This window comes from Sminthopsis crassicaudata, chromosome 2 (assembly GCF_048593235.1).
Source record: "Sminthopsis crassicaudata isolate SCR6 chromosome 2, ASM4859323v1, whole genome shotgun sequence".
In the NCBI taxonomy this organism is placed as follows: Eukaryota; Metazoa; Chordata; class Mammalia; order Dasyuromorphia; family Dasyuridae; genus Sminthopsis; species Sminthopsis crassicaudata.
This window is the reverse complement of record NC_133618.1, coordinates 296,615,950-296,628,508: the sequence shown is the minus strand read 5'-3', so window position 1 is coordinate 296,628,508 and position 12,559 is coordinate 296,615,950.

Below are 12,559 nucleotides of genomic sequence, written 5' to 3'. Positions count from 1 at the left end.
TTGTTCTCGTGGTTCCATTTTCTTCATACTGACTCATTTCATACAAGTATTCCCATAACAATTTAGTTTTTTAAAATGTACATACTGTGGTTCAAGCCTGGTTTTTTGCCTAAGATCATCTTCATTGATGGAGAAGACTACTCAACAATGTTCCATGCTGGAAAGGTAAAGTTGGTAAGAGCTGGGAAGAAGAAAAATTTTTTCTGGCTTATGGCTTTGAGAGAAGATACACAGTTCCAGGCTCTTTTTAGAGAAAGGCCTAGGTTGCTGGGGGAGGGTTGGTAAGAGGAGGCAGGAAAAAAATGGAGTGATGGGGGGAACACCTTTGGAAAGAAGCTGACATGAATAGGAATCAGTGCCTTGAGCATGGCCCTATTTTCAGCTTATTGGAAATTAACTAAAGATTAGTTGAATTTTACTTCCTTGACATCATCCCCATCTCATTCCCCACCAGGTTGAGACACATCACGTCTTGCACTTAAATGAGTCAAGATGAAGATACCCATCTGACTCTCAGTGGGAGAGTTCATTCACTCTGTATTATATAGTATATTCTAATCTATATAACTTTTCTTATTTCTGTTTGCTATCTGCTTGGGTAAATGGACTTATTTGCTATTCAGTATTTGCAATGGCTTTTCTTTCACTGGCATTTGGTGGGAAGGGAGTCAAGCTTTTGGCTACAGGTTGTACCACTCCTATCCCATTAAAGTATAACAATCAGGAAGGTATTCTGAGTCTAAATACAAAATAACTTTTCCTAAATTTGCAATATTTAGAAGGGGAAATAAAATTAATATCCTCTCTCAGAGAAGAACAGAGTTGGCCAGTTTCATGGCTTCAATCTCCTGTTTCTCTCCAGATAAGAATAAACATCTCTCTTGGAGAAGCGTTAGTGATATTTCAGAGATCTTTTCATGTCTTCCTGTGAGCCATATTTACACAAACCCACATAAATACAGAAATAATCTACATGGACAACTAACATACAATATACATATACACATACCCACACTCTCTTTACGTCAAGATGTATAGAACAAGAAGGCAAAGATAGATAACTTTTGCTGAAGTATAATTGGAATGAATACAAAAGTGACACAGTACTATAAAAAAATATCAGGAACACTAAATCTCAGAATGAACTCAACTTGACAGTGAAGGCTAAGGACAATAAAAATGGATTTTTTCATTTATATGGGAGGAAAGATCAAAGAAGGACAAGGGCTACTCTGTCCTTGCAGCATATAGGATGATGCTCATGTATAAAAAAAAATCCAGAAAGGAAAAGTATATAACTTTATTTTTCTTCTGTTTCTTCTGGTAAAGAAAATGAACTATGTTCTGAGAGGAATAAGACAAAAATGGTTATCAGAGAGTTGAAACCCAAGGCAAGTAAGGAGATAACAAGAGAGCATGTAATTGGGCTAAATTATTTCAAGTCATCAGAATCAGATTATTACAAACAAACTTCTCAAACCATAGAAACAATTAAAGAATGTGATTATAGAGATACTTTGTAATCCTCAAAAAAAAATCATAATGAAAAGGAAATGTGCTATGTCAAAATTGGAGATAGGCAAAAGTTCTTCACAACAGAGAGGGGGGAGGAAAGGGAAAGAAAGGGAGAGAGGAGAGAGAGGAGGAAGAAAGGGAAAGAGAGGGAGGGAGAGAAAGAGAAGAAAGAGAAGAGAGATGAAGTATTGTAAGTCATGTTTCTCTCGTGTGAAAAAATTCAAAAAGATTATTTTATAGTCACAAAAGACTTTATTTAGGCCAAAACTGATGAACTAGTCTCTAAGAGAGTCCAACAATTAAAAGAAGTTTTAGAGTTTTTATACTGAAAATTGGAGGCTTCAGTCTGTAGCCTATCTGCTGACAAGGTTGTAAATTGTAAAAGATAGAGAAGGAAGGAGCCAGGATGTCTTTTAGATTTTATTGCTCCATATTCCTTAGCTAGGTATGCAGTTTTGAGGAGTCCCTGGACTCTAACAAGAAAGAAAGAAAAAGAAAGAAAGAAAGAAAGAGAGAGAGAGAGAGAGAGAGAGAGAGAGAGAGAGAGAGAGAGAGAGAGAGAGAGAGAGAGAGAGAGAGAGAGAAGGGAGGGAGGGATGGAGGAAGGAAGATAGATGATGGATAGATGGATGGATGGGTGGATGGATGGGAGGACAGATGTGCAGACTGATGGATGAATAAGTTTGAACCTTCAAGCTATTGGTTATTGAGCTTCACATTGACCCCTTAATGTTTTGTGAGCAAAGGGAATTGGAAACCACTTCATCAAGAACAAAACATTCCATATTAACTTCATTTCCTTTTTTGATAAGATTTCTTTACTAATAAAATAGGGAATGACAGACATAGTATATCTGAATTTCAACAAAGTCTATGACACTTATTGTTTAATGTAATAATTATACTAGAATTTATGTGCTTTAAGTTTTATAAAGTAGAGCTATACACATGCATGTTTTTAATATATAATATATGTATTATTTCATTTGAGGTAACACAAAAATCCTGTCAGGAGAGTATTCTTCTTATCCTCATTTGACATATGAGGAAACTGAGGCTAAGAAAGGTTAAGTGACTTTCCCAGGGTGACGTGGCTAATAATTGTCTGCGTCAGGATTTGAAGTCAGATATTTCCAACTCCAAATGCAGCACTCTATTCACTGTATGACCAAACTGCTTCTCATATGGATGAAATATAAAGGAACAAGTTATACCATAAGTAAGATAAAACTAAGGAAATAAGAAAGGTCAATTTCAGCACATAAAGAGATCTCAAATGGAATCTGGCCTTAAATCTAAGTTCATTAATATTTTTATCAATTCAAATTTGACATTGAAAGTCAGAGACAAGGTTACAAAAGTTAATATTTCACAGTAGCGAAAACTGGAGCTTTAATAGATTAAATGATTTGCAACTACAATTGCTTAGTGGTAGAGCTGAAATTCAAACTCAATTCTGACTCACTTAAATTTTCACCATTGCATGTTGCATCCTGCAGTGAACTGGGGGAAAGTATCTAATCTAATAGAATAAAATTAATAAGGATACATTTAAAGTCCTATAGTTAAAGAAGTCAATTACATAGGGAATTGAAAAGGCAGGAATATACAATAGAATCACTGACAAAAATAGAGTAATCAGGGAAAAAGATAATACTTTTAATTTTGGAAATTGACTCTTATGTGCCAATGTATTATCAAAATGCCAAAAGAAATCTAAACAAAGATTAAGGACAAAAATTCAATGTTAGATATACAAATCTGATGGTCAGTTTCATAGATGTAATAGATGAAACCCTCTGATCACTTAGAAAAAGGACAGATAGAAGAATCTAAAGGAACATTTTATGTTAAATAAAATAATAAATTTACATTTCTATGAGTACTTTGTAGTTTACAAAGAACCTTTTTCAAACAGCTGCTTTTATTATAATTCCTACTTCATATAAAGGGAAACTGAGGCTCAAAGAGATTAAGATTAAACAACTTGCCTGTGAGCACAAAACTACTAAATTTCTAATTTACTAATGGATGGGAATTGAATCTAGGTCTTCTGACAAAGCCTAATGTGTATTACACTATATCAGCATATCAGCTATCTGGTTAGAATAGAGTTAAAGCCACAATCCTCATCAACATCAGTTCCATTAGATCAAAGTCTGACCTAATTTGCTAACAGTATTAAATACATAAAGCCATCAGAAGTAATTTAATGCTTATCAGATATGCTTACTCCCTAATAAACCCTCACCTACCCCTTATTTCCACCTAATGAGGGAAATGGATTCAGAAAATGAATATATAATGAAGAGGCCTCCAATTTATTTCCATGAAAGAATTAGAAGGGTGTTTAGACTGCAGAAGGGATTGGCATTTAGTGGGGTATTTAGCTGCTCCGTTGATTTCCATTTCATTTTGGAGCGGGTGACACACGGCTGTGGTTTGTCAACCTTTTCTTAGTCTAGGCAATTCATCACAGCCAAATATCGCCCATTTAAGCAATAAAAGCATTCCTACTATTTAACATATATTTAGTTTCCTTCACTTTACATTGAGATTCATTGAGTACTAGTAGAACAAAGAAATTAAGCTTGCCCATCCCATTAGAGGCAACCCTAGGGAGAACACATCAGAATCTAAGATTCATGATTTCTCAAAAGGAAATTGCCTACTAACTTGCCTAGCTTCTCAGATTCCCTGTTTTCCTTTGCTGAACATGCCAAGTCAACAAGTATTTATACTATATGACACCATGCTAGTGTCAAACCCTACACTAAGTGCTGGAGATACAAAGGCAAAAACAAAAAACAAAAAACTTAAAAACAGTCCTTGATTCAAGGAACACATAGGCTATAGGAAATAACATGCAAATAACTACATATCAACAAGATTATACACACACACATATACACATATATACACCTATGTATATATTTAACTAATGTATATATGACTAAAGTAAAGATAATCTCACTGTCTCAGTTCTTAGGTACTTATTAAATATACGTTGCGTTGATAAAGTAAAGAATACTAATGGCAGGAACTTAGAAGGTCATTTAGCCCAGAATCTTCATTTTAAAAATAAGGAAAAAACATTTAGCCTCATGCTCTTTAATTCTTTTATTCTAATATTTTTTGTGCTAATTAATTCTCCATACAAATTTATCAGTTGTCAAAATATATAAATAATAGAAAATTGGCAATAACTAAAACATTGAAAGGAAGCATGAGAATCCATAAAGATCATAGAAGTTTACAAAATAAGAAACTTAGAAGCAAAGTGACCTGAATCAGTTCATATAGGATAGTTGATATCAGACTTCAAATAAGAATTCACAATTTGACCAGAGTTCTTTATACATTGGATCTCTTAAAGGCAGCCAAAGGCAGCTCATTTCCTAAAGAACCTAGAGGCTGCCACTGAGTTGTTTTTGTTTGTTTGTTTGTTTTTAAATTAAAAATCAGGTGACAGAGCAGTGGAGGTACACCAAACAATCATGAATAATTTTGCCTAATTTTAAGCTTACACTACCTTGTAAGAACAACTTTAAATAGTATAAATTAAGTTCTACCTATATGTGTTTTCATTTTTTACTTCCATGAAACCTGGAACACCATTCTTAAGGTTTTGTTTTATTTATTTAATATTTCTCCCCAGTTATATTCAAAACAAGTTGTTTTTTCCCCATATGTTTCTAAAATTTTTGAGTTCTAGGTTCTTTCCCTCATCTCTACCCACAGTTAAGAAACTGCTTGTGAAGTTATACAAAATATATCCCAAAAAGTCATGTTGTGGGGAAAAAAAAAACTCTTACCCTAATGAAGGAAAAAACCCTTAAGAAAAGTTAAATTCAAAAAAAAAAGAGAAAGAAAAAAGGCTTCTGCCTATATTCAGTCACAATCAGTTCCTTCTCTGGCCATGGATAGGATTTTTCATTATAAGTCCTTCAGAATAGTCATGGATGACTGTACTACTGAGAATAGCAAAGTCATTCACAGGTGGTCATCCTGGAACATTACTAAATTTGTATGCAGTACATTTCACTTTGCTTGAGTTCATGGAAGACTTCCCAGGTATTTCTTTTTTCCTCGTGAGAGCATCCTGCTCATCATTTCCCATAGAACAATAATATTCCATCATAAATACACACCATTCTTAGGTATCTCCAATCAATGGGCAGCTCTTCAATCCTGGAACACCATTCTTTTTTATTATTAAAGCTTTTTATTTTCAAAACATATGCATAGATAATTTTCAACATTCAATCTTGCCAAACCTTGTGTTCCAAATGTTTTCCCTCCCTTCCCCCCACCTCATCCCTGAAATAGCAAGTAATCCAATGTATGTTAAACATGCGCAATTCTTCTATACATATTTCCACAATTATCATGCTGTAAAAGAAAAATCAGATCCAAAAGGGGAAAAAATGAGAAAGAAAACAAAATGCAAGTAAACAGCAATAAAAAAGGGAAAATGTTATGTTGTGATCCACACTCAGTCCCCACAGACCTCTCTCTGGGTCCAGATGGCTTTCTCCATCACAAGTTCATTGGAACTGGCCTAAATCATTTCATTGTTGAAAAGAGCCATGTCTACCAGAATTGATCATCATGTAATCTTGTTGCTACTGTGTACAATGATCTTCTGATTCTACTTACTTCACTTAACACCAGTTCATGTAAGTCTCTCCAGGCTTCTGTGCCATTCTTACAGAAGAAAAATTTGAGTAAGGTGAGCGAGGCAATAACACAATTAGGTAAATTCTAAACTGGCTGAATGTTCAGATCCAAAAGGTGGTCATTAATATTTTGGTGTCACCTTAGAAGAATATATTGAAATTTGTCCAGAGGTCTGTCCTTAGTTATATTTAGTTTACATGTTTAACCATGACTCAGAAAGTCACAGATGGCATACTCATTAAGTTTGCTATCAACACAAAACCAAAACAATAGAAAGTTTGATTTCAATTGTGTCCCACTCTTTGTGAATCCCAATTGAGGTTTTCTTGGTAAAGATACTGGAATGGATTGCCATTTCCTTTCCAAATCATATTATAGATGAGAAACTGAGGCAAACAGGATTAAGTGACTGCCCAGAATCATACAGCTAGTTAAGTATCTGAAGTCACATTTAAACTCAGATCTTCCTGGCTCCAAAACTGGTACTCTGTTCACTTAGCACCTAACTGCTTGAAGAGAATGTTAGCCTGAAACAAACGCAATGAAATTCAAAAGGGATAACTATAAAATCTTGCGCATGAGTTCAGAAATCAACTTCACAAGTTAAATGAGCCAGGCTGCAAAGTCCATAGGACTTTGTATGATCTAATAACCAAAAGAGAGGCAATAGTACCACTATATACTGTCCTTCATTGAACAAAACTCTCTTAAGCCTCTATCGTAATTCTCCAAATTCTTGCTATTTCCATTTGCCTAAACCATCATTTTCACTTCAATTTAAACATCTAAATCCAAACATATCATATTGTCTCCCAAACTGTCACTTCTTATCATTTCCTAATCTTATTTACTATACCATTGATGTCAAGCTCAAAAAGTAATGGATCACAGACTCATACATAAGAGTTCCTGCTGGCCACATATTGACTTAATTTTTAAAATATAATATTATTGGGGCAGCTAGGTGGTGCAATGGATAGAGCACCAGCCCTGAAGTCATGAGGACTTGAATTCAAATCTGGCCTCAGACACTTAACATTTCCTAACTGTGTTATCCTGGGCAAGTCACTTAGCCCCAGTTGCTTCAGCAAAGATAGATAGATAGATAGATAGATAGATAGATAGATAGATAGATAGATAGATAGATAGATAGATATAGATAGATAGACAGACAGTCAGATATACAAATAGATGATATATATATATAGATAAATTATATCTAGATAGATAGATATCATCTGTCTATATATATGTATCATCTGTTGTCTCTCTTATGTAATCTGTAGTTCTCTAAAACAATCTTGGAACATGAATTGTGACTAGTGGTACGAGAAGGTGAAGTGGTAAGAAGGGATATTTTTCAACTTTATGATGGAAGCTCAAAATGGGGGAGGTAAAGGAGGGAACCAGTTTGATTTTCCTTCCATTTCTCTGTCCTAGATGCTAAAGAAAAAACAGCCTGAGCTGATAGAATAACAACAACATTGAAAGCCTATTTGGTTAGGAAAGGGCATTGATTTGAAATGTATTTGTAGCTATAATTATTTAAGTTGGATATATATATATATATATATATATATATATATGTAAGAAATCAGGAAGTGAGAACCATTTTCCATGATTACCTTTGGGTAGCCATGATCTTCCCAAAATCAAATGTCTCAATAAGAGGTCAGAGGCACCAGGTGTAATGATGAAATTTACTATAATTTTTGCCCAGACCTTTCCACTATCCCTGATTTATTCCATAAAAATTCAGAACTAAAGTTTCAAGGTTCAGCAACTAATTTAGAGCGCATATATCCAAAGAAAATGGAGTCTGGTTAATTTTGTGTTCTTAATCTTTTTTTTTTTCCTAGACATGAGTCTGAGAAGATTGAAATGCAGGCAATGCCTAGTGAATAGGGAGTTGGTCTTAGGTTCAGGTCCAATCTCTGATGCATAGGGACTGTGCCAGTCTAGGTATAGTGACTTAACTTCGCAGTGTCCTCAGTGAACTCTCTGAGACTGGTGACAATTTACTCTGCTAGAGGGAATTTTTTCCATAGGAATTTTCATACCCATAAAATCACTGGTCTTTTCCCCTTCTTCCCTCCTTTTTAAAGTTTTGTGTTTTGTTTGTTTGTTTGTTTATTGTTTTAAATGTGAAATTTCTTATATTCCTAATTATTTAGGCTTAGGAAAATAGTTTTCCCCTGGGAAAATTCTCTTCAAGGTCTGTGATTGCTAGACATCTGGATGAGAAAAGCTTCATACTAATGAGATCTCAGTCCCATTTTTAAGAAATCCAAGAAGCTTAAGAGATTGTATGAGCATCAGAACTATACTCTTCCCACTCATAGCAAATGTGACGTTTACATATTTAGAAGATTTCCAAAACATTCAGACAGAATGGCCCTTTGAAGAGGAACGGTTTCAAAAAATGGCCTGACGTGAGACTATGTATGTGAGAAAAGTCCTATCCTCGTATCACAACTGCCCACAATGCATTCAAAAGCTGGGTGAATTAATGAAAGAGAAGGGTGTGTTCTGTGCAGATGTCACAGAGGCAATATCACAAGACAAGCTGAGGTATAGCCAGAGTCCTATTCTTCTCATAGCCTCCTCAACCTTTTGGCAGTGGAAATGAAATAACTCTTGTGTAATCTTAGCCCCACTAATATTAGTTCTCTTTCAAATATTACACTCTGGAGTCAAACAGGTGATCCCGTATTGCTCAATATCCTGTTAAGAGCCAGCTGCCGGATACCCTTGGTTGGTTTCATCAGGCACATTATATTAGTGCCTGAATCCAGAGTGAAGCCTGCTGAATGCTGTAATAAGCAGACCTGTATACGCCTCATTTTCAGTCCTCCCAAATGAAAAGCATCTATTCAGTTTTGCACCAGGAAATTATTTCATCTTTTCCATTACCATCAAAAGTCTTTGTAAATCAAGCGGAAACTGCTGTCTTGGCCTTATAAAGCATTTTTCCCCCCTTATGATCTCTCTCTCTCTCTCTCTCTCTCTCTCTCTCTCTCTCTCTCTCTCTCTCTCTCTCTCTCTCTCTCTCTCTCTCTCTCATCCTCAATACAAGGCAACCGCATCCATATATACAGAGTCCAAAAGATAAGAATATGATTTTAAAATTCTCAACCCTTCCTATTATGTCTATATGAAATCTTCATAGATAGTTCTTTTTGCAGTTGAAATTCCAACAAGGACATGAAAGGCTGGGAAGAAAAAAACAACAGATTAAAAAAAGCAATCAAACAACAAACACTTAAGACATTAAGATTAAAAAAAAAAAAAACAACTGAGGAAAACATTTTGTTCTCATTTTTTTTTCTTCAGACTTTTGAAAACCTAAAAAGAAAGAAAGAAGAATATTCACTTCACTTTTACCACCTCACTCCTTTCTCCTACCTATTGAAAATAACCCTTCATACTTTTTCTGGGTTTTCTTGTGGCTAAGTAGAACTCAGCAAGAATAATAAGAATAATAGCTAGCATTTATATTGTGCTTTTATATTTGCTAAGCAATTTGCATATTTTATCGCATTTGATCCCCCTAAGAACTCTGCAAGGAAAGTGCTGTTATTATCCCTATTTGAAAGGTGAGGAAAATGGCACAATGAAACTTATTCAGGCTTATAGGGTACCAGGAACCTAAGGTAGGATTTGCACTCAGGTCTTTCTTCCTGATTCTAAGTCCAACACCTCATCCTTTGCCTCAAAGTAATTGTGTTCCTTTAAAGTGAATGAGGTACCAAGATCTCCTCAAAGTGCCAGTACAGACTTTTATAGACTAGAAGGAAGCTTTGCATATTTGCTGATTATTTAAGCACCAGGCTCATTGTCTGTAGGAAAGAAAACAAGAGGCTTCCAAAAAGTGGTCAGTGGGTTAGGTCAACACACTTTGAGGAAAGAAAGAGGAAAAGAAGAAGCATTTATTAAGCATCTAACACATATTCCTCATTTGATCTTCACAACAATCCTAGGAGTTGTGCTATTATAATTAAATTCTATTATGATCCACATATTATGATTGAGCAAATTGAGGGAGAAGTTAGGTGACCTACCTAGGATCACACAGCTAATAACTATCTAAGAAAGGATATGAATTCATATCTTCCTAGCTTAAGATCCTACATTCCTTTCATTGCACCCACTCCTTAGCTACTTCTAAAGCATAGTCTATACATTGTCTCAACTTTCAAACTCTATAACAACTTTCCTGGCTGTGCGTATGGCCCTCACATTTGGAAGAGATAACAAGTGGGATACTTTACTGAGGAATGTTTTTCTTCTGTGATTCCTATATCAAATTATATCCAAACCTATATCCAAAACAAACTGATAAAACATGATTGCATAACTTATAAATTTACTGTTTACATATGTGTATTGTATACATAACACACATGTATACATATCATACATGCATGTATGATATGTGTATATGTGCCAGGTTTTATATATATATAAAACTTTTTTCAAAAGCCTTTGCTCTCCTCTCCTGTATGCATTTGCATTCTACTAGAAAAACATTATAGGGAGAATGTGAAAGACTAAGCAATCTCTGCTGCCATCTTCTGATGTTATTTATAATCGACAAAGAGGGCAAAAACCCAAGAAGAGACAAGATCCCTTTTCCTCAGGCAAAATAAGGAACCCACTCCCACCTCTAATAAAATGTGTTGAACCAGAAAGACAGCAATTCAAATGCCTCATGAGCAATGAAAAAGCCTTACTTCCCCACATTCGTTCCATCTCACAAGCCAGTGGAAATCTGTTCCAGTTCAGAGGTATCGGAGTACAATGAAACCAGGGCTTTGGATTCGGAGGACATGACTTCAAATCCTGACTCTGTTACTTACCATCAATATGACTTTGGACAAGAGCTTTCAGCTCTAATTTTATAGTCCTTTTTTGAGTTCAAATACTCACTGTGAAGTCTTAATAGGTAGTTGTTTCTGTAGTTGAAATTCAACCAGTTATATGAAAGGGGTAGGTAGAGAAAAAAAAAAAAAAAAAAAAAGGAAAAACTACTTGTATGACATTTGGAACATCACTCGACTATTCTAAGCTTTGGTTTCCTCAAGTGATCCTAAGATTCTTTGCCACAGCAAATCTCAGCCACTATGATCTAAGTAATTGGGAATTCTTGCAACCAAGGACAAGTACCAAAAACCAGGCCCCAGAAACTCTTATCCTCAGCAGTTTGTGTGTTCATTGGAGCTGGAGATGAAAGAGGAGCTAACTTAGCTCCTTTGTTAGTTTCCTATTAATAACTAATTATTTTTACTAACTTGGTGCTAAACTCTCTTAATTAAATGCTAAATTCTGCCATTTCTAGTGGCCTAGGAGCTGTAAGTATCATTAATATCCTCTAAATTCAGTGCCTCCTGATTTTGGTGCCCTGGAGTGGTTACCTATCATAGCATTATTTCAGATATACTGTATTTCCTCATTCCAATTTTTGTGCAATGTATTTCTCTTCATTTCCAAAAAGAGCCTCTCCCCTCACCTCCAAAGGCAAATGGACTTCATTTTTAAGAAAGTATTCCTCATGTATTTTTCCACCTATACTTTTCCGCACTTATTTCATTTCACCTCATTACTCTAAATTGAAGACAGTTCTCATCTCTCCTATTTAATAATTGGTTGGGGAAACTATGCACATTTTGCTATTTTAATTTCTGCTCATAAGGCAATGCTGCCATCCTATTAATCATTTTGAATTCTCTCCCAATTGCTAACATTTTTCTAGTCTTGAGTTACCTTCTAAAACTGAACACAGTAATCCAGGTGCACTCTCCCCAGAGCGCTGTGAAGAGGATCTATTTATTGCTTTCCAGACCCAAGCTGCTCTGCATACATAGCCTAAGTCCTGTGGTGAGAGGTTCCCTCTATGTACTGCACCTGACCTCTCTCCATTCCCTTCATAACTCTCATCCTTCACTCTAGGTGGTAGAAATTGATTGCCTATTAAATGCTGAGTGAGGAAGTTTACCTCCGTGATTATATTTGGTGTAGATGCATAGGACTGCTTCTGGCACACCATAGATAAACACAGAGAGAAATTTCAGAAACAAGGTCCCTCAATTCATCCCGAAGCTGCTATATCACTCCCTCAAGATATACTTCATTCTGAGATTCTGTGAATATGCAGTGTCAGTTCTGATCAGAAAAGATGCCATTTAAAAGGGAAGGTAATAATATCTTTCATGTACCTTGGGCATCATGCAATCACTGAATTTCTTTGAATTAGAAAGTAGCTCTGGTTATGCAATCAAAATATACTAATAAAATAATTTTCCTATTCATGCTGTCATATGTTCTATTTTGTGGCAAGATTTCATGAATTTCCACATTAGCAATG